At 53.8% G+C, this 20,869-nt stretch overlaps 1 protein-coding gene across 1 annotated transcript in view; it reads right to left on the bottom strand.

Annotated features, from left to right (window-relative positions):
• PIWIL1 (piwi like RNA-mediated gene silencing 1) overlaps positions 1 to 20,869 on the bottom strand; it is a 235,586-nt gene that overhangs the window by 165,153 nt on the left and 49,564 nt on the right. The gene's annotated exons all lie outside the window — the stretch shown is intronic.

Below are 20,869 nucleotides of genomic sequence, written 5' to 3'. Positions count from 1 at the left end.
TCAAAGGGCGGGGGATTTGCGTTTTACTGTCCCGCCATAAAAGGGCGGTGGCCTGTGAAGGGGCCGCCGCCTGAGGGGCGGGGGCAGTGCGATGGCCTGGGGTGCCGGCTCCCGGGGGTCGCTTTGAAACTTCAAAGAGGAGTGCGCGGGTCCGGGGAGGGGCGTGGGTGAGTGTCCTGAAGCAAAGTCGCTAGCCTGAAGGCGGGGGCCGTCCCGGGACGCTTGCGCCCCATCCCTGGAAAGTCGGGGTTCGGCTGACTTCGGAGGGGCCCCACCACCACAGCACCGCGGAGTGTGGGCCTCCCGCCCGGGCCCGGATGCTTTGGGACGGCGGAGTTTACTTATTGTAGGAAGTCTTTCGTTCGCGCGGTATTTCTATTCTTTGGCGGGTGGCGCGCCCTGAGGTTGGGGAGCTGGGGGTTGGGGCGGGAGGCTGGGAGATGGGACGCGCCCGGGGATCCCGGGGCTGAGCAGTCGGCTTTTAGTGGCTGACCTCCTGCCCTCAGCCGACCCGTCTGCCGGGAGCCATCTCCAGTGTGGCCAAGTCACTCGCGACAGCCCCCGCCCCCGCACGTGACGCGGGCGTCCCGCGCCCACACTAGCACCCACCTCTCCGAGCAATACGTCCAGCGATCTGAATGAACTCTTAAATAAACACTGCCCCTGGGACGTGGCCCATCCTCTATCCTCTTGGACCCCCTTAAAATTTGGCGGCTTTAAAAGTTCTAGAACAACCAGATCTTGCCTTTCATCTCTCGCCGGCCTGCTGGGGGTAGGGTGGGGAACGCTAGGGGACCTCAGATCCCGTGTCCACCCTCCCCCGACACCCACACAGTGGGCAGCGTGGCGTTCTGTTCCATCATCCCCACATCGCGGTGGAGGCTGGCAGAGCCGAGGCCTGGGGACATCGCTGGTGGGTGGGCGGCCCACTCCCTCCCTTCTGGGGCTTTGCAGGAGTGGGTCCCTCCCCAGACAGCTCTGGGCTGTGAGACCCGCTGGGGGCGGGGACAGCCGTCCTCCCAGCAGCTGGTGGTAAGCAGTGGCAGAATGTGTGTGTGGGGGTCCCTTTTCACCAAGTACTGGGTTTTACTTAAACCCTGTCCAACATTACTGGGAGCCACCTAGCCCAGACCCTGCCCCCCTGGATCTGTCCATGAGGGGCTACTGGAAGTTGGGGTGCGGAGGAAGTTATTATTCCAGTGTCTGGTGGGGAGTTCGCTCTAAAAGGACTCCCCTTTCCCCACTGTGCTCCTAGCTGCTTCTCCTAGGGCACTCTCACCCAGCTTTTACTAGAAATGTCCCTGGGGGTGGGTGAGGGGGGGAGGCCCTCTGGGGTGGCACCCCCTTTCTCTGCCTTCCTTTTTGTTTCAGAAACAACTGAGAGGCAAAGAGTGAAGATGGGAGCCCCCAGTCCCAGGCCTGGAGGGGTGCAGCCTTTGGGGAAAGCACCTCCTCATGCACGGACTCCCTGCAGGCGGCTTCCATTCAGCCTTCTGCAGACCATTCCTGTAGCTCTGGGGGCTGCAGATGACTTCCTTCTCCTGTGTGTATGTTTTGTTTTGTTTTTAATTAAAATAAAAAAAGTCTGGGGCAAGGCCGGGCCGGCCCAGCTGAGATGGAAACCAACAGATAGATTTCATTATAGGGGGGAAATGGAGGCTCCGAGAAATCCGCCTGTAGAAGATAGCTCTAACTAAGAAATGAAAAGGGTCTTTTGATGGCTCGGGCTGAAAAGATATTTTATTTTATTTTCCTTCTCCTCCTGTGTGTGGGATTTGAGAAGCTAGCGTCTGTGGTGCAGCCTGGGTCCCCTGCTGCTCGGGCTGGCTCACCGCCGGCCCCCCTCTGACAAATGTTATGGAGAATCGGGAGGAATTTTATGGTTGTCTTGTCTCCGGGGCCTTTTTTCTTTTGTCTTCTTTGAAGAATGACTTTAGACATTTTATTTACATATTTAAGCATGGATGAAAGAGGGACGGGAAAGCATTTGGAGCTGTCCTGGGAACAGTGATAGGTTTAAATTAATGGAAATCTTATTAGGTCTCTAAAATTTTGAGCAAAGGTTTCTAATGAAACTTCATAATTAAACATGATTTCAAATAACTGGCTGGCTTGCAGGGACAAGGAAGGAAAAAAAATTTCCCCCACCCCACTATCTGAAAAATAAAATAATAAAGCTTTCCCTTCCCTCCCCCACATGATCTAGCCTCAAGTTCTTGCAAATCATGTTTCACCAGGGAAAGAACTGGGGCTTGAAGAGGGGATAGGGGGCATGGGCAGTGTCTGAACTGGAACCCGGTACTCTCAATCTTCCAGAAGAAGCCACAGCGGTGGCCGGGGTGGGGTGGATCCCCACCCCAACCGATGACACACTCCGACCCACACACCGCTCAAAAGCAACTGTACATCTTTTCTCCTCAGGCCACCGTCCGCGGAAATGATACGCGAGCTGCAAGGTTTTCTTAAAGGTGATGGAGGAGAACCCAAATCGCCTCTTAGAGATAGGACAAAACAAGTCCTGGTACTTTCTGTAAAGAAAAGGAGAAGGGAGGCCACGCAGGGGCTGCTGCTTCGCACGTGGCCAGCCCTCTGAGAGTGAACGTGGTGTGTGGAGTGCCTCCCCGGCCCAGACCGGCAGCCTTTACAAGACCTACACAAGTGCCCACAAGTTTGGTGACACATATGCGCTGGGGTCCCGCCTGCTTGCACCAGTAGCCGGCCTGAAGTTCTCTCTAGGCTCAGTCCACTTTCCTGTTGTCCCTGCCTACCCGCTTGGGCACCAGTGTTTGTATTTATTTAGTGGTGCGTTTGTCCAATTCTGCTTCCAATAAGAATCAGCCCGGATCTGTTTACTAATCGCTGCCTGATGGGTCCGGGGACTCCTGGCCACCCTCTCTCAAGGTTCCAAAGAGGTAGTAAATCTTTAGGAGAGCAGACAGCCTCCCCATTCCAGATCTCCTGGGTGTACAAGGGGGAGGGAAACTCAAAGATCAAGTCTAACGCCAACCCCCCCAGAGGGAAACGTCATTTACACACTATGCAGGCTTCTTCTCTCGGCAGTACCACCCTGCCTCACTGTTCGCTAAAGGAAAACACACTTCACTGTTCTCTAAAGGAAAACACCGTTTGTGGCCCTGAGTGAAATGTCTGTTTACATGCAGAAAACAGACCCCGGGTGCCCAGAACCAGTGCCCCCAGCAGCATATTCAACAGGCACAAACGTTTCCCTTACACCTCAACATTCTCCTTCAGACGCAGCAAGTGGAGTGAGAAACAAACAAACAGACAAACAGACGACAATGGAGGTGGGGTCCTGTGCAGCCTGCTCCAGGTCAGCGCCAGCTCCAGGAAGGCTTGCGCAGCTATTTTAAGGGCACTTCCCTTGAAAAGCCGGTTTGAAATATTACCAAAGGTTCCACGGGGTGCATTCCTGTGAATTGCTAATCAGAGCAGCCCTCTAATCCCCCTTTCATGCCCGGCTTGGATGGCTGGCTTCTGGGGGCTCCCCACTGCTTCTGGCTCAGGAGGGGCCATTCAAGGGGCCACGTCCCTCCTCTATTCCCACACTCCAAAAAACAACACCGCAGACGGACACCCTCCAACTAAATTAGATTAAACCCAGCCCCCCAGCACACTAGCCATTTCTCTGCCGGGCCCCATTGTGAGGAGGCCCTGGTTCACTTAAAGATACAGTATCTCTTTTGCATGCCAGCAACAAAGAGGAGTAAGGACAACAACAAACATGGTTAACAAAAAAAAAAAAGAGGAGACAAAACCTGGTTTCTGTAGACGCGCTTTCAAATGATAAGGAAATTATCTGTTTAAAATGCCAGCAACAAAGAGGAGTAAGGACAACAACAAACATGGTTAACAAAAAAAAAAAGAGGAGACAAAACCTGGTTTCTGTAGACGCGCTTTCAAATGATAAGGAAATTATCTGTTTAAAATATAGCAAGACTCAGTGCACGGCCCCTAAAGCATGAACGCATCGCCCCTTCACCTTGGGCAAGGCTGGCAACTACCGAAAAAAATAAAAAGGGAGAGAGAGAGAGAGAGAAAAGAGTTAAATATTTTATGCTCTGCTGGACTGCTTTTGAAAAACTGTATGGCCAAATCCATATATTTAGATCACAGCAGACAATTTCATAAAAGACTGTTGTGTGTGTTTTCATTTCAAACAGTGCTTGGTGCACATGGGGACACACTGTGGGTGCCTTTGGAAGTGAACGGGGATAGCCTGAGCTCCAGCTTCACCCTGGGGTCCTGTCCCCTACCGGCTGGCCGGCTGCCTGGTGTGTGAGTGTTGATTTAATTACGGGCCTTCCCCTGCTTTGGCCCATCCTCGGCCCTAGTGCCTTTCATTGCCTGCCCCCCAGGAAATCAGCTGCCATGTGGAGCCCAGGGGTCAGCCTGCCACCTTCCTGCTGCCCCTTGCCCAGGTGACCTCACATGGACAGGGACAAAGCTGGGACCCCCACAGCCCAGCCCACACAATAAAATCAGACACAAAGGACCAGTTCCTGGCCTTCCTGGGGGTGGGGGTGGTGTGGGCGTGCAAAGAGCCAGGGCGCCGAGATTGGAGTCCCCTTACCCCACGGGAGCCACCTCGTGGCCTCCAGCATGTCACTCCTGGTCTCTGAGCCTCAGTTTGCTCCCCTGGAAAATGGGTCCTTGTGGGGCACCAGACCCACAGGGGTTTCATGGGGGTTGTGCATAAGACTAGTGAGGCATTTGCCACAAGGGAGCCCCTGGGGGGCTCTGTCCCTAACTAAAAGGCTAGGGGTTCAAGTTCGCCCCAGAGGCGCCTTGGAGGAAAGGCCTGGAGATCATGAGTCGCTGAAAATTCCCCCTTTGGGGCTCAGAATTCCACGCTGACACATGTGGGGACAACTGGTTCTATTCCAGCCCTGCCAAGCACCTACTAAGTGCTACCTTAGTGTGGACGCATGTGGTGAAGCGAAGATGAAATGTGTCCTCGGAGAAGGGAGGGAGGGGGCGTGGCTTTGGGGAGCAAGGGTGCATTTGGGGAGCCCTGGTGGCGGGGTGTGTTAGCATTGATCTGTTAACCACAGAGCCAGCAGTCCAGTCGGAATCCACGAGCCAGCCACTCCGAGGGAGCAAGTCGAGGCTGTCTGCTCCCGCGAAGATCTGAACGTCTCAGGGACCCAGAGGGGCAGCTGTGGCCGGAATCCAGTTGGCAGCAGTGCATTTATGGCATTCAGAGTGGTTTGTGGTAACGGCAGTAGCAGGAGCACAGGGTCAAAAGGCAGCGCAACCATGGATGGGAGGAGGTGGTCTAATGAGTCAGCCTGCTGCCTTGTGGGGGGTGGTCTCACGAGTCAGTCTGCTGCCTTATGGGGGTTGCTGTCAATGAGGAGAGACTCCTGTGTTGGGTGGAAAGCCAGCTGTAGACCTTCGCCCATGTCACACGTGCACGTAAAGAGAAGGTGAAAGTCTCTGCAAGGGAGGCACATGCCAGGTGCGTCCCAAGCCTTTCTAGGAGGTTCCTCCTGGGTCCCTCACAGCTACCCGAGGGCGTGGGTGGTGAAGAGCCCAGGGTAGAGGGGCAGAGAGAGGAAGTCCTGAGGCCACTCCTCTTCAGAAATGTCGCCGTGATTAATTAGCCCCTCGTGATTGTCCTCTGGCCTTTGAGAAAATCTATCAAGGTGACCGTCGTTTCCATACCTTTCTGAGCTGGCCCAGCAGATGGCCTCGGAAGGTGAGCTTTCCATCAGACCTTCGTATTTCTTGGAAGGCCTCCCAGTGAGACAGACAAGTGTGCTCCTGAGAGCGTTTGTCTGCAGCCCCCTCTGACAGCGAGGGCGGGTTTGGCCCCCGTTGTAAAGACTTCTGCTTTATGCTGAGTGGTTATGCTAATCCTGAGGTTGGCGGGTCGAGACCACCAGCCACTCCTTGGGAGAAAGATGAGGCTTTCTCCTCCTGTAAAGAGCTACTATCTCAGAAACCCATAGGGGCAATTCCACCCTGTCCTACAGGGTCCCTGTGAGTCGGAGTTGATACATGACAGTCGGTTTGGAGTTTCTCAATATATCTCCACCTGTCATCCTTACGTAATTTCACGCCAACTTGATAAAGGAGTGTAGGGGTGGAGTCTAACCTGCCAATCAGCTCACAGCCTGATGATGCCTCCTTGTGGGCGTGACCTTCTCATGAGAATTCTGGGGACTTCCTCGCTTTCTACCTTGTCTTCCTGTAGACAAGCAACGCGGAGACTTGCTGAGACCTGTGAGGAGCCCCTCTCTCTGCTTCCCCTTCTGGTTGAAGAGCCACATTCGGAGATATGGAGGGACCACGTGGAGACCCACACCAGTGCTGAGATGCTTCCACCGCCACTGGATCCACAAGACTTCGCACCCACAGGCCTGTGATCTTTGTGCATTTGGCATCATTGCATGTGCTGTGTGAGATTGAAGAGGGATTTATGGACTAATGTAAAACTTATGGACTAGTATTAGACTTCTGGACCTGATCTGGACTAGGCTAGGATGTTTTCTTAATATACAATTACTCTTCGATATAAAGAACTTTCTTATACATATATGAGTGTCCCTGGATTTGTCTCTCTAGCCAACCTGGTCTAACATACTGCCCCATACTCCAACCCCATTATCAGCTTTTCTTCACCTGCCTCCCTTTCATTCTTGGCTGAGCTATTTTCCATTGTATCAATCTATGGCTGTAGGGGCCCTGGTGGTATAGTGGTCATACGTTGGACTGTCAACCTCAAGGCCAGCAGTTCAAAACCACCAGCCGCTCCTCAGGAGAAAGATGAGGCTTTCTACTCCCATAATAGTGAGTCTCACAAACCCACAGGGACAGCTCTGTCTTGCCCTATAGAGTCGCTCTGAGCCAGAACTGACTCACTGGTGGTGAGTATTTGGGCAGTGAACTGGCTTTGTTTTAAAATGGCATACTTAACCAATTGATGGGATATAGGTCACATCGCCCAGTTCACCCACCAAGAGTGGACAGTTGGGTGGCCACTCTTAGTTCAATGGCCAAGTTGGGCAGTCAGCACCACTGTTTGATTCCAGAACTTTTCTCATCATCCTTAGCAGCCTTGTCCCCTAACCCCCACCCCCAAACCAGCCCTGGCAGCTGCTAACCTACTTTCTGTGCCTATAGCTCTGTGTGGATGCTGCGTTCCTAAGCCTCCTATGCATGCTCCAGGGGCCTCTGCTTGGTGGGGAGCCCTGGCTTGCCGAGAAAATGAGGATTCTTCTGGAATAGAGGTAGTAATGCAAACAGCTGCTGCTGATAGAGCCAGGGGCTAAGTACTTGGCTGCTAACCAGAAGGCTGGTGGTTCGAACCCACCAGTCACTCCCTGGGAGAAAGAGGAGGCTGACTGTTTTCATAAAGACTTCCAGCATAAGAAATCCTATGATGGGGGAATTCTACTCTGTCCTGTAAAGTTCGCTGACTTGGAATCTACTTGGCAGTGTGGGTTAGTGGGGAATCTTTTAGGAACCCCTGGTGCCACAGTGACATAGTGGTTATGTATCAGACTGCTAACCCCACGGCCCGCAGTTCAAAACTACCAGCTGCTCCTTGGAAGACAGACAGGGCTTTCTACTCCGATACAGCTACAGCCTTGGAAACTCACAGGGGCAGTTCTATTAGATTTATGGACTTGACCTGGACTGGGCTGTCCTGTAGGGTCATCCTGGATCAGCACCGACTTGGTGGCAGTGAGTTTTGAGGTGGCACAGTGCTCAAGCACTTGGCTGCTGGCGGAGCTCGGCGGTTCAAACCCACCAGCTGCTCTGAGAGAGGAAGATGAGGCCTTCTGCTCTCAGGAGGAGTCACAGGCTGGGAAACCCTCAGGGCCCATTCAAACCTGTCTTAAAAGGTCTCTGCGGGTAGGAATGGCCTTGACAGCAGTGTGTGTGTGTGACACTTCCCTAATATACCCTAACAGTGAGTGCGGTGGGTGAGTTCTGTGTGGCTACAGCAACACATATCAAGCCCGGCAGAGAGGTGGAGGGGAGGCTGGGTCAGGAACATCCGCAGGCAGGGGGCAGGTAGGCTGGACCTCCTCAGTGTGGGAATCAGCCCTGGCCTGCTGCTGGTGAGCCTCCCCCGCCGCCGCTTGTGAAGTCAGAGGAGGCCGGATGCCGCCCACGCCCTGTTGACAGAGCCTGTCTCCAAATACAACTGGGCCCTCCTTAGACACCAGGCTGTGTCTCGTGCATGGTGGATGTGCCGTCAGGAGGGGCCGGTCCCTGTAGGACCCCATGCTTGATAAGGCAGAGGCCAGGGGAAAAGAGGAAGACCCTCAGGGAGATGGCCTGACACCGGGGCTGCCACCGTGGGCTCACACACAGCAAGGACTGTGAGCTGGGGCTAGGTGGGTGGTGTTTCTGTCTGTGCTGAGCCGGGTCTGCATGAGTCCAGGCCAGATGGAGGCCACCTCTCAACCGTGTTGCCAGACAAATTCATGGCAGCATGAATATTTGGGAGCCTCACACTGTGACATCTGCCCCTCACTTGTGGATGCCCTTGCAGTGGCGCCACCCCTGAGGGCCAATTAGTCTGCTGGGGCTGGGACTGGGATCCCCCTGGTTCCAAGCTGAGGAAGTCCCCCACTTTTGTGCTGTTTCTGCAGCTCCCTGGGGCAGGGCGTGGCCTAATTGGCAGCGTCATAGCAGGCCCACTTGGGGCGTCAGGTTTTGCTGAGGGAAAGACATCCTTGCAGAACACGTTTGATGTGGTTTATTAGCTATGGGCCACGGCGACCTTCCGTGGATTCAGGTGCTTCGGGCAGGGCATGGGGGAAAAGAAAAAAGAAAAAAGGAGGTGCCCCAATTTGTAGAGATGGGAGACATTTCAGAGCCAAGGGTCCCAGTCTGGGGGGATGTCAGGGATGCCGACCCCCTCCTCCTGCTTCCGGAAAGATCACTGTGCCACCAGGCTCCTCCTTGACAATGTAGCAATTGAGGGGCTCTCACTGTTTCAGGGGACACACGGCCAGCTGGTGGAGCATCCTCCGTAGAGTGAATAGCTCATATTCTTAAAGCACTGGGCCCTTAAAAGCTAGTGAGCAGCCATCTGAGGTCTCTCCCCTCATCCTGAAGAGAGAAGAGGCAAGAAACTTCAAGATGCAAGGAGACAATTAATGGAAAGGCTGACGGACCATGTGAACATCAGTCTCCAGCACTCTGAGACCAGAACGAACGAGACGGTGCTCGGCAGCCACGACCCGCCGCTCTGAGAGGGAGCACACTGGAAGGAGGTTCTGGGTAGAGTGGGAGAAAATGTGGACGAGAACTTAAACCATAAAAGAGACCAGGCTCACAGGTCAGAGAGAGACAGGTGGGAATCCCAAGGCTATGCCCCCTGGGATATCCTTCACCCTGGAACTGAATTCCCTGTTCAGCCGAACAACAGACAGGTTGACAAGGGGGACCGTCAAAGCAGGGAGGTGAGCGCACTCCTTAGGACAGTCAGCCCTCTGAGCTCGAGAGGTCAGCACTGGACAAAGGCGAGAGGGTTAGGAAAGGGGGGAGGCGGGGGAGGCAGGAACCCCAGGAGGAAGTGGGACACATGATGAGACGTGGCAGGGACTGAGATCAGTGGCGGGAGGCTCAGCGCGTATGAACAGTGGAATGGAGAACGGACGGGCTCCTCTGTACACCTTCACGCAATTCACCACAAAAAGTTAAAACACAGAAAACCCAGCAGGTGGACAGCTGACAGCCACGTGTGGGGCTCAAGTCTCCTTCTCTCGGGCAGCACCAGTCCATACCCATGCCCACGTGGCTCCTGCGGGGCTGCCTCCGCCCAGGCTCAGGCTCTGGCTCCAGGGTCTCTTAGGGAAATCCGAGGTTGTCAGCAAACTTTCCAGCTGCAGCTCCAAGCTTCGCATGAAAACCAAGCGCTGTTCTGCTCAAAAACAGCCCCGGGTGTGACAATAGGTCTGGCTGGAGGCTCCTGGCCGCTGGTCTGTGTCCAGGTGGCTGACGCCATCCCATGGTGGGCCCCTCGCTGTCCAGGGTCTCACGCCATTGTCTTCCCGGACCTGGGGCTCTGAGCTGCTGCTGCCATCTGGAGCTGCCCCGTAACTTGCTGTTCACCGCAGAGTACATTGTGGTGGTCACGCTCGATCCCTCAGGTGAGAGGGGCACAGGATGGCCATCCTGACCTGGGTGGGAGAGTGAAGGGCTCCTGGCCTCAGTTTTCCTGTATGTGAAGTGCGCGTAATTACATGGACAGGCAGGAGGGGTGCAGCTTAATTGCCATCTGTCAGCCCAGCACCGGGAGACGGCCCAGAGAAGAAGTCAGGAAGGGGCCCTAGGTTCTCGCTCCGAGCCACCCACAGGTGAGTCACCTGATGATGATGTCAGGGGCTAGGCCAAGACAAACACAGCAGGCCCCGCAGCGGCTCCGGGCAAGCTGGCCTGACTTAACCCAGCCGGGCACACGGCTCTGGTGAACTGGAGTTTCCGTGCCCACGCATGCTGGATGGCGTCTAGGGATAGCTGACCAGGACGGGCTTACGGGCTTCTCTTAAGCCACAGGCAGGAGGGGCTGGCTGCCTTCACAGTGTCAGGAGCAGGCCAGCATTTCCCCTCAGGTGAAGACACCTGCCCGAGCTCTGTCAGAAACCCAGTTTGATCCCCGTGAATGAGACGGGGACTCAGTCCAGCTGGAAAAGGAGACAGATGACTCAGGAGTCAGGGACGGCAAGGCGCAGGGAGATTTCGTGTGGGCCCTGCAGGAACACACGGCCCTGTCCCCCTAGCTTTGATGCCCTCAAATGGACTGAGCAACTGGCCGGAGGGTGGGCATTTTAACACCGCCCCCACAAGTGCCTCTGAAGGCAGCCTGGTGCTGGGTTCCTGAGGAGCCAGCTGCCCCAAGAGCCTGGGCAGAGTCCTGCTCCAAGCCTCGCCGGTCCACCCAGGGCAGGATGTCTGCTGTGTTTCCGGCCCACACAGTGGCCGGCCAGTGTGCAGGAAAGAGAAGATTCATCAATACCCAAGCACCCCTCAGCTGAGTCTGCCCTCAGGGGTGGCACCCTGGGAGCGAGGAAGCACGGGCCCGGCTGTGTGTACGGACTAACCCTGAGCAAATGCTTTCACACAGTGCCCCACATAGGAGCTGCGGCATCTTGGTGCGGCTGGCCTTTCTCTTTCCCAGCCCCACGGCCCGCGTGTGGCTGTTGCTGGAAGCTAAGCTGGCGCTGTTTTCAGTCCCCACAGGGTCAGCCATGGCGGCCAGGTGTCAGCAGGGTTCCTGGCGAGGAACACACTACGAAGAAGGAAGGGGCTGTCCATCCCGACGGACTAACCATTGAAAACCTTATGAACAACGGCTGGACACTGTCAGCCCCTCGGGCTGAAAGGCACTCAAAATAGGACTGAGGAAGAGCTGCCTCCTCAAAGCAGTCGCCCTTAACGGCCTGGATGGAGCAGAGCATTCTGGGCCTGGTGGGCACCGCTCCACGTGAGGAGAAACCGCTGCACACCTCAGGGCACGTGAAAAAGAGGAAGACCGTCCATGGGGTGGATGGAATGCAGTGGCTGCAACAGTGAGCTCACAAAACCAGGATCAGGAAGAGGGCGCAGGGCCAGCATGGCACCCCAATGTCAGACTCTGGTCTCCATGACCGGGAGAGTCCAGCCCTGAGGCTCAAAGGCACCAGGTGTGTGGCCCTCGGTCACAGCAGCCCTCGGAAACCAGTCCAGGAGGCCGTGGCCCCCACGCTGCATGATCGTCTTAACCCAACAAAAATAAAAAACCACACACTGTGGTGAAGCTCATGCTTACTTGTAGTGATCTGCGGGGACAGAGTGGCACTGGCCAGCCCTGTGGGCTGCTGAGACTCTAAGCCTCTTTCTCCCAGAGCACCTGGTGGGTGCAAACTGCTGACCTGAGGGTTTGAAACTCAACGTGCAACCCACTCCATGCCAGGGCTCCTTACGACCCTGCAGGTAATAAATAGGTAACCACTATGGGTGGCCATAGCCCCAACATCACCCTGACATCGGAATGCCCCCTCAGTTAATCCACACCACACGCCCCCGCTGACCACCCCAGGGTCTTCCTTCACTGAGTCTGCAGGAGTGGGGCCTCAGACATCGCAGAACTGGAGCATGGCCCCTCCGGCTCAGCCAGGCCCAGCTCGCTAACGCCCAGGATCCAACATCATGCTGCCAATTCAGAGCACCAACAACAGTGCGGGTTCTACCCAGCGACCTGACTGAGCTCCACCTGGCCGACCTCTCTCAAGCAGGCAGAGGCCTGGTGAGCTCGTCCGTCGGGGGAGGGGGGGTGGGGAGACCTGTGGCACCTTGTCCTGGCCAACACGGGGGATGGAGGCCACTAGGACGGGCTGCGCCACTGGCCAGACCTGGGCTTGTTTCTTTTTGTTTCCTAAGGGCTGCAAGCCTAGAGAGGTGCTCTGTTGGTCCTTCCCGGCATGTCTGCCTGTCTGCGTGTGTGTACAGCCTGCCCAACACGCACCAGCCAGCCGGGACTCACTTTCCGTTGCTGATCCAGTGGCCGATGTGTGTATTTGGGCTCGGGGTCTGGAAGTGCCTGACCTTGTTAGGGGAGTACACCACAGTCTCTTGGGGAAGATGGGGGATGAGGCGCTGGGCTCTGAGCCCACACTGCTGAGTGTGTGAACAGGGTGGCAGGCTGGCTGGGATGGGACCTGTCACCACCGTGGCCCTAGAAGAGCTGCATGGTGGCCTTGACAAAGTGCTGAGGACAGGGGCGTGGGTAAGCAGGCCCAGCTCCAGGGGCCTGCCAGTGGCTGATGTCCCACCGGAGGATTCCCAGAGATCTCCGGCAGGCCAGTTGGAGTGGCGGTAGGCGGATGGAAAAATGGATTATGTCCCTGGTTGAGGGCCAAAGTGAAGTTTGCAGACTCTGAAAACAAACATGAAGGGAACCTGACGGGACCTGAGCAAGAGTCCAGGGGGGCAGCTGCCTGCACAGAGACCAGGACCCAGAGAGCAAGGGGGAGTCCACGTCTGTGCCCAGGCCCACGGGGGGACACAGGCACCCTGATGACATCTACTGTGCATGCCGGCCAGAGGGTCCCCTGGGAGCCTCATTTCTGCTAGCTTTCCAAACATAGTCCACTCATCAAAGAGCCCACAGCTGCAGGCCAGCAGGTCTTTTGGGAAGCCAGCAAGTTTCCAACGTGACTGCTGTGCAGGTCTCTGGGTGGCACACACAGCTAAGCATTCAGCCGTTTGCCCATAGGCTGTGGGTTCAAGTCCATCCAAAGGGACCTCAGAACAAAGGCCTCGGACTTTCAGAAAATCAGCCACTGCAGACCTATGCATGCGTGCGCGTACACACACACACACACACACACACACACACACACACACACACACACACAGTCTGCCGTGAGCCAGAATCCATTCAATGGAAACTAGCTTGTTGTAATGATTTAATTTTATTGAGGGGGAGGGGAGGTATTTGTTTAAGACATCATGTGTGGGAAGGAAGATTGAAATCACTCACTACCATGGGGCCTGTGGCAGTGACATCATCTCCTGTCAACTTGAGTAAAGGGGTGGAGTCTAGCCTCTCAACCAGGCCATAGCCAATGAGGCCTTTGTGTGGGTATGGCCTTCTCCTGAGGGTTCTGGGAACTCCTGTCTTCCTCCCTGGAGGCAGGACACACTCTCTCTCCACTTTGTTTTCCAGCTGACAAGCCACATGGAGATGTGCTGATAGCAGCCAGAGCACTGGAGCTGGAGGAGCCACGTGGAGACCCAAGCCAGTGCTGAGATGCTTCCACTGACATTGGATCCACAAGACTACTTCCCACCCACTGTCTTGTGATCTTCCTGCATTCAGCACTATCACATGGCAAGACTGCATGAGTCTAAAGGGAATTTATGGACTAGTATTGACATATGTGGTAATATCTGACTTATGGACTTGATTTAGACTGGCCTGGGATGTTTTCTTAAAGTACAATTGCTCTTTGATATAAAGTTCTGTCTTGCACTCATATGAGTGTCTCTGGATTTGTTTCTCTAGTCAACCTGGACTAACCCAGGGCCCACCCGACTCACAGCAGCCCTTAGGGTGTTGAGGAATGCCCCGTGGGCATTTTGAGACTGTGCATCTTTAAGAGAGCAGAAGGCCTCATCTTACTCCCAAATGGGGTTGGTGGGTTTGACCTGCTGACAGCATTAGTAGTCAGCATTTTTACCACTGGGGCATCAGGGCTCCTTTGGTACAGTCGAGGGCCCAAGGAAAATGAGGAACCTCCATGAGATAGTCCATCACAGAGAGCCCACGCCATCACCCCAAACACCCTAGTGAGCATGAAGATGGCCATGCAGGACGGCAACATTGTGTTCAATAGGAAACATGGCGGCTGTGAGGCTCCTTCAACAGCATGGCTTCTCACAACATCAAGGACCAACACTGTCCCGTCCCTGTCTGGTACCAGGAGCCCTCAGCTCCTAGATCTTATACCTCACCCCTGGCTGCAGGGAAGCCCAGTGTCTCAGATCTGATGCCAACCAGAGCCCTGTGTCTCTTCAACCACACTGATTGGGTCAGGGATGGGCATGTGATCTAGTGCCAGCCAATCACCATCAGGCTGCGCCTGTCCCATCACAAAGCAGAGGAAAAGGAATTCACCTTGGGTGTGAGCTCAGTGAGTAAGAGGGCACTTGGGGAGTACATGTGGGGTGAGCAGGACTCTTGGACAGTGTCCAGACACCCTTAGGTTCCTGCTTTAGTGAGTCAATAATTCACTTCCTATCTCTCTCTCTTTAGGCCATTTTGAATTGAGTCTTGAACCCATCCACCCAATGCTGTTGATAGATCCCGACTCACAGAGGCCCTGTGTAGGGTTCTGAGACGGTACATCCTCACAGGGTGGACGGCCTTATCTTTCTCCATTGGCTTCAAACCACTGATCTTGTGGTTAGCAGACTAATGCCTAACTCACTGCATCACCAGGGCTCCTGATATGGGTCTGAGGGACTTGCCACTGGGAAAGCCCTGGTTGAAAGTGGTGTCCTTTCACAAGGGGAAGAAGGCCACCTCCAGGAGCCTGGGCCTCTCCCCACAGAGCGGACAAGAAGAGAGACACCTCTGTTAGCGGTGCTGGGAGACTACCACCATGGCTGCTGTAACTATTGACCAAAAGCTGCTGCTGGCTCAGGACAGGCTCAGAGACCAAGGAGTTGCTAAATCCCTGTTTCTTCTGCATGCCCTAGGCAGGACAAGAGCCAGGCTTTTTCCAGCTTCTAGGGGTTGCTTCATTCCTCGGCTCCTGTGGACCCTTTCTCAGCTCCCACCCATCCCAGCTAGCGCCATGGCTGGAACAGGGCCCCAGCCTTTAAGCTCTTACGTGATTCAAGTACATGACCCACCGGGAAATTTAGGAGACTTTCTCCATCTCGAGGTTCACAGCCTTGGCCAGTTTGTGTCAGATGTGACATCTGCTAAGTCCTTGTGATGGGGAGGGTTTTCTATCCACTCGGCAGGGCCAGGATCCTCAATGGCTTGGCAGTTAACACCTACTTATCCACCCTAAGGAGATCTTGGTGGTGTGGCCTGCTTCCAGCACAAGCAGCCGATGTGGAAGATCTTGCTTGTTTGTTGCTTAGTCTGGTCCTGCATATGCCTCCTCAATCTCCGGGTCTTGCGACCCAAAACAACGACAGCATTTCTACGAGATCGATCTGGATTCAGTCTCTCTGGGGTGGAAATGGGAATTCTCAGCAAGGGGGTCAGATCAGAGTGAACTGGCTCAATGTCCTGCCTCTCAGAAAGATCTCCTTGGCCACCCTTACTCAGGGCCCACTCTGGACCATGTGCCTCCTGCCTCTTTCTGTGAAGCAGTCGCAATCACTGGGAACCATCCTGTTTGCTTTCATGACACACTATTTGCCTGTCTCCTCCACCCTCCGACCCACGACGGTGTGAGCGTGTGAGGGCAGGGCCACAGGTGTCTTCTTTACCTGTTGCTGGGGACCATGCTTGGCAGGTGGCAGGTGCCCAATGTCAGCCATCTAGAGACTCCAGGACAGACTGTGAAAGGAGATCACTCTCATTCCAGCCTTGAGTTCCAAAGACGGCAGCCAAGGATGTTCCCTCCCGGGCTCACACCTTTGAGTAGTTCTCTGCCACGGAACCAGAAACAGTAGTAATCATCCCCAGGGCTTGTCTCTCAAGGGCCTTGCAAACTTCTGCCTTGGTCTCTTGGAACACGTGCTTTTAACCTCCATGTGGAGAGTCCCCGTCCTCTGCCAACAGGCCTTCGAGATTATACTATAGATTCAGTTTCAGTTAGATGACAGATGCAATAAAATGAGTCAGATGGATTTTTAAAATTCGGATTCCCTGAACACAGGAAAGTGATGTTGGCACTCTGTGTCTGTGAAGTGTGCAACAGCAGGATGGAAAATTTCAACAGCATGATGGAGTGTTAGAAAGACCAATATGAGACATAGGCACGGAGTGAGCACACGCTATTGGGGGAGTGATGCCCACGGGCTTACTAGACGCAGGGTTGCCATAAACCTTCAATTTTTAACAAACAAACAAAAAAGCAGTGTCTGTGAAGAGCAATAAAGCCAAGCACAATGAAACGAGGTCTGTCTGTACCTCCAGGCCAGCCTGTCATGCTCTATTCCATAACACAAGCTGACCCCAGCTTCCTAGCCCTCCTTGCCAACGTGGGAGCAACACAATTTAGGTCCTCCAGAACAGCTCTTCCTCTAAAGAAATACACAAGTCAGTGCTACCCACACTGTGTGGAACAGAAGAATCACCCAGCTGAGCCTTGCCTAGTTCCTGGCCCACAAAGTAGCATAATAAAATAGGATGGTTGTTATTATAAGCTGCTACATTTTAAGATAATTTGTTACACAGTAGTAGACGATCTGGATATGTCATAGGTTCCCCACCCCACTCTCTGTTGTTAGATGACATTAAAAAAAATCTTTTTCTTTTTAAATTCTTTTTAAATCTAGAAATTGTTTTAACTTTTAATTCAAGGGATGACAACAATACAAATCAATGTCTGCTATACAATGAAAAGTTAATAATTCCCAGACGGTGGGCTCTTGCTGTGTTGAATCCATAGTTACCATGGAGAGTAAGACACTTCACATTTGTATGTAAGGCTGGATCATGACACTAAGCCATCCAATTTCAGAGAGGTTAAAATATGGATAATGCATGTCTTTGAATTAGTGAAATATGAGGGGGTGCCCCCAAAACCCAATGTTCATTTGTTTTTTTGATGTGAGGGGGATAGTGCATTTGGTGTTTATTCCACCAGGCCAGACTGTTAATCAAGCTTTCTATTTAGAGATTCTAAAAAGACTGCATAACAGTGTGCGACAAAAAAGGCCTGATTTGTGGCAGACAGGGGACTGGTTTTGTCACCAGGGCAATGCACCTGCTCACCCAGCCATTTCAGTGCACCAGTTTTTGGCAAAAAAACCCAGCAAGCCTCTCCTGCCCCACGCACCTTACTCACCTGACCTCGCTCTGTGAGACTTCTCTTTGTTCCCGTGGATGCAGAGGGACATGAAAGGACAATGATTTGATGATATAGAAGAGGTGAAGGAAAAAAGAGGGAGGTGCTGTCACCATCCAAACAGATGAGCTTGAAAAATGTTTCCAAGAATGGAATCACAGATTTGACAGATGTATTAAGTGTCATGGAGAGGACTTTGAAGGTGATGAGATTGTTTTGTAAAGAAAATTAAATACAAAAATTTTTTTTAAAAGCCTCTGCTATTATGTGGGGGTACCCCCTCAAACAGCAAGTTTGCATACTAGGGTTCAAAGAACTCACAAGAATCACCCCTAGAAAAAATATAACCTCACGAGGGCCACAGAGAGAATGCAGCTTTCCCTACACAGAGTTGACAGCTCCAACACTGGCAATGCCCATCCGTGCTCACAGGGCTGCCCCACCATACCCTGTTCTACCACCCCGACTAGTGCTCTGTGAGCCTCTATGAGCTTCTCGCCCCGCATTTACTGGGTGGGTCACTTTCTAGGGCTGCTGACAGGATTGAATAGAACAGTGACCACAGGGCAGCTGGCACTGTGTCTGGCCCGTGGGTGGCACTCGTCTGCTAACTTGAAAGTCAGCGCTGGAGCACCGCCTGCCAACCTGCCTTCCTTACGGGCGACAGCCAAGAAAACTCTACACTGTGCCGACGAGGCTGCCTTGAGTTGAAAATTGACTTGACAGCAGTGAGTTTTGGAACCTAGCATCTGCCCAGAACATTTTGGTAATGCTCAATGGTGGTGATGATGGTGATAATATGGTGGTGATAGTGAAGAAGATAGTGGTGGTGATGATGATGATGATGACGTGATGGTGGTGATGATGAGAGTCAAGAAGATGGTGGTGATGCTGATGGTAATAAGGAGGATAGTGGTGGTGATGGTGGTGACAATGGTGGTGGTGATGGTGATAATATGGTGTGATGATGATGATGATGACGTGATGGTGGTGATGATGAGAGTCAAGAAGATGGTGGTGATTCTGATGGTAATAAGGAGGATGGTGGTGATGGTGGTGACAATGGTGGTGGTGATGGTGATAATATGGTGGTGATGATTGTGGTAGTGAAAAGATTGTGGTAGTGATGCTGATGACAGTGGTGGTGACGATGGTGATAAGATGGAGTGAGGGTGATGGTGATGATGATTGTGAAAGGACGGTGGTGATAAAGATAGTGGTGAGGCTGTTGGTGTGATGATATCTGATGATGATGATGATGATGATAGCAATGCCCTTTACCTTTTCTTTCTTTGTGCCTACCCTGACACATTTTTCTTTATTATACAGCTGGACTGACCCCTCCATCTGGTCGGGGCTGGGCAGGCTCTCAGCTGAAGGTTGTTCTGCCCAGTCTACAGGAGAGACCGTTTTCCAGCCCTGTCAGGAGCCTTTGTATCCTGCCCTTGGCTTCACCTCTTCAAAGGCATGCTCTTGGCACTGGTCCCAGGCTTCCTTCCTCATTCTCTTTTACCACTCGCAGTAGGGGATTTTAATTCCGCTGCGGTAGGAGTCCTGGTGGTGCTAAGAGCTAGGTGTTAGGCTTCTAACCACAAGGTTGGTGGTTCAAACCCTTCAGCTCCTCCTCAGGGGAATGGTGAGGCTGTTTACTCCAGTAAAGATTTACAGTCTTGGAAGCCCCATGAGTCTGAATGGGCTCAATGGCAGTGGGTCTGGTTCAGGGTTTGGGAGTTGAAATGGAGGCATGACTTCCTCAAGATCAAGATGGGAGTTGACAAGAAGTCTTCGATTAGGGAACTACCTTGTATTCTCCTCTTGTTACTCACGCTCAGAAGCCCTCCTCCTCAGCAGCATCACGGACTGCGTGGCTGCAGCTTTGTGCCACGTGTGAGTGAGACTATCTGGCTGTCGAGTCATCATGGGAAACAAGAGGCAGTGTGGAGTGGCATGGAGACAGCATCATGCTGGACAGTATTTGTAGCATCCACATTTGTTGAGTCCTGGTGGCACAATGGCTAAACACTCCGTTGGTAAGCAAATGTTGGTGCTTGAACCTACCAGCAGCCTCCCTGGGAAAGGTAAGGTCAGCCTGCTCCTGTAGAGATCAAAGCCTCTGGAACCCTCAGGGACGTACCCCGGTGACATGCAATGGCACGTGGGTTTCTGCTTGGTGGAGGGTATGATCACCATTATTAATGTTGCTGTCATTAATGCACGGAGCCCCGGCGGCAGAGTGGGCTAAGCGCTGGGCTACTAACTGCAAGGTGAATGGTTCAAATCCTGCAGCTTCTCCGAGGGAGAAAGATGAGGCTTTCTGTCTGTGCAAAGATGACTGCTTTGGAAACCCTCTGGGGCAGTCCTGGTCTGTCCTGCAGGGCCACTGGGGGTCAGGCTGGACTCCCAGGGTGGTAGGTGGTGGCCCATCCCTGCTGAGCTTCTTCTGCCACTGCGCCTCACCGCTGAGCGGCATGGACACCAGGTGCCTCCAGGCTCGGGCTTCTCCAAGCAGCCACCTCTCTGCCACCTGTGCTGCTGTCCATGACGCTGACGCACGGTGACCCTGTGTGTGGCTTTGGTCCTGGCTTTGGGAGGCACCATGCTGGCTGGTGGCTGGGCAGTCTCCTCTTCTGTGATAAGTGAGTGTGTGAGTGAGTGGGACAGTGTAAGTGTGTGATGAGTGTGAGTGTGAGCCCAGTGTAAGTGTGTGTGAGTGCCAGCCGATGTGCACTAAGTGTGTGAATTCATGTGAATGTGAGCCCGTGTGAGTGCATGAGCATAAGTCTGTGAGAGCATGCACGTGTCCTGAGTGTGAGCATGTGTGTGAATGCATGTGCCAGTGTGCATGTGACCACAGCCTACTCTGCAAGGGGATGTCCCGCCCACTCCAGGAGCACTCCAGGCTGAGCCCCCTCTGTGCTCCACAGCTTCCAGCCACTGTGACCCCACAGCAGAGCAAGCACAGAGCCGACAGAAGGCAGTCCCTGGAAGGGAGGCCACCCGCCCAGACAGGGATTGTGAGGAAGCCAGTGCAAGGCCTGGCACTGTGGGGAGAGGTCTTCATGAGAAAGACAACAGCACCTGCCACTTGAGGACTTGCCCTGTGCCAGGCACCCCACTAGCTATGCTGCATCTGCTTTCACTGTCCGATGGCCCTGCAAGGGACATGCCCCTCTCCCCCCAGCTACCAAGGAGCCACCCCCCTGGGTGTCAGAGTGGACCTGGGTCCAGCAGGGTTCCTTTTTTGGAAGTAGATTGCAATGCCTCCTCCCCCACCCCCACCCCCCCAGGCCCCATGAGTAGCCTCAAACTTCCACCCCTTAGCTCCACTCTGCAATGCAGAGACTGAGTGAAGGAGTGTGTGTGAAGGGGGG

Source organism: Echinops telfairi, unplaced genomic scaffold (assembly GCF_000313985.2).
Source record: "Echinops telfairi isolate 266 unplaced genomic scaffold, ASM31398v2 ScPeMD7_7412;HRSCAF=8450, whole genome shotgun sequence".
Taxonomy (NCBI): domain Eukaryota; kingdom Metazoa; phylum Chordata; class Mammalia; order Afrosoricida; family Tenrecidae; genus Echinops; species Echinops telfairi.
The sequence above is the reverse complement of the archived record's forward strand: the minus strand, read 5'-3'. Positions and strand labels throughout refer to the sequence as shown.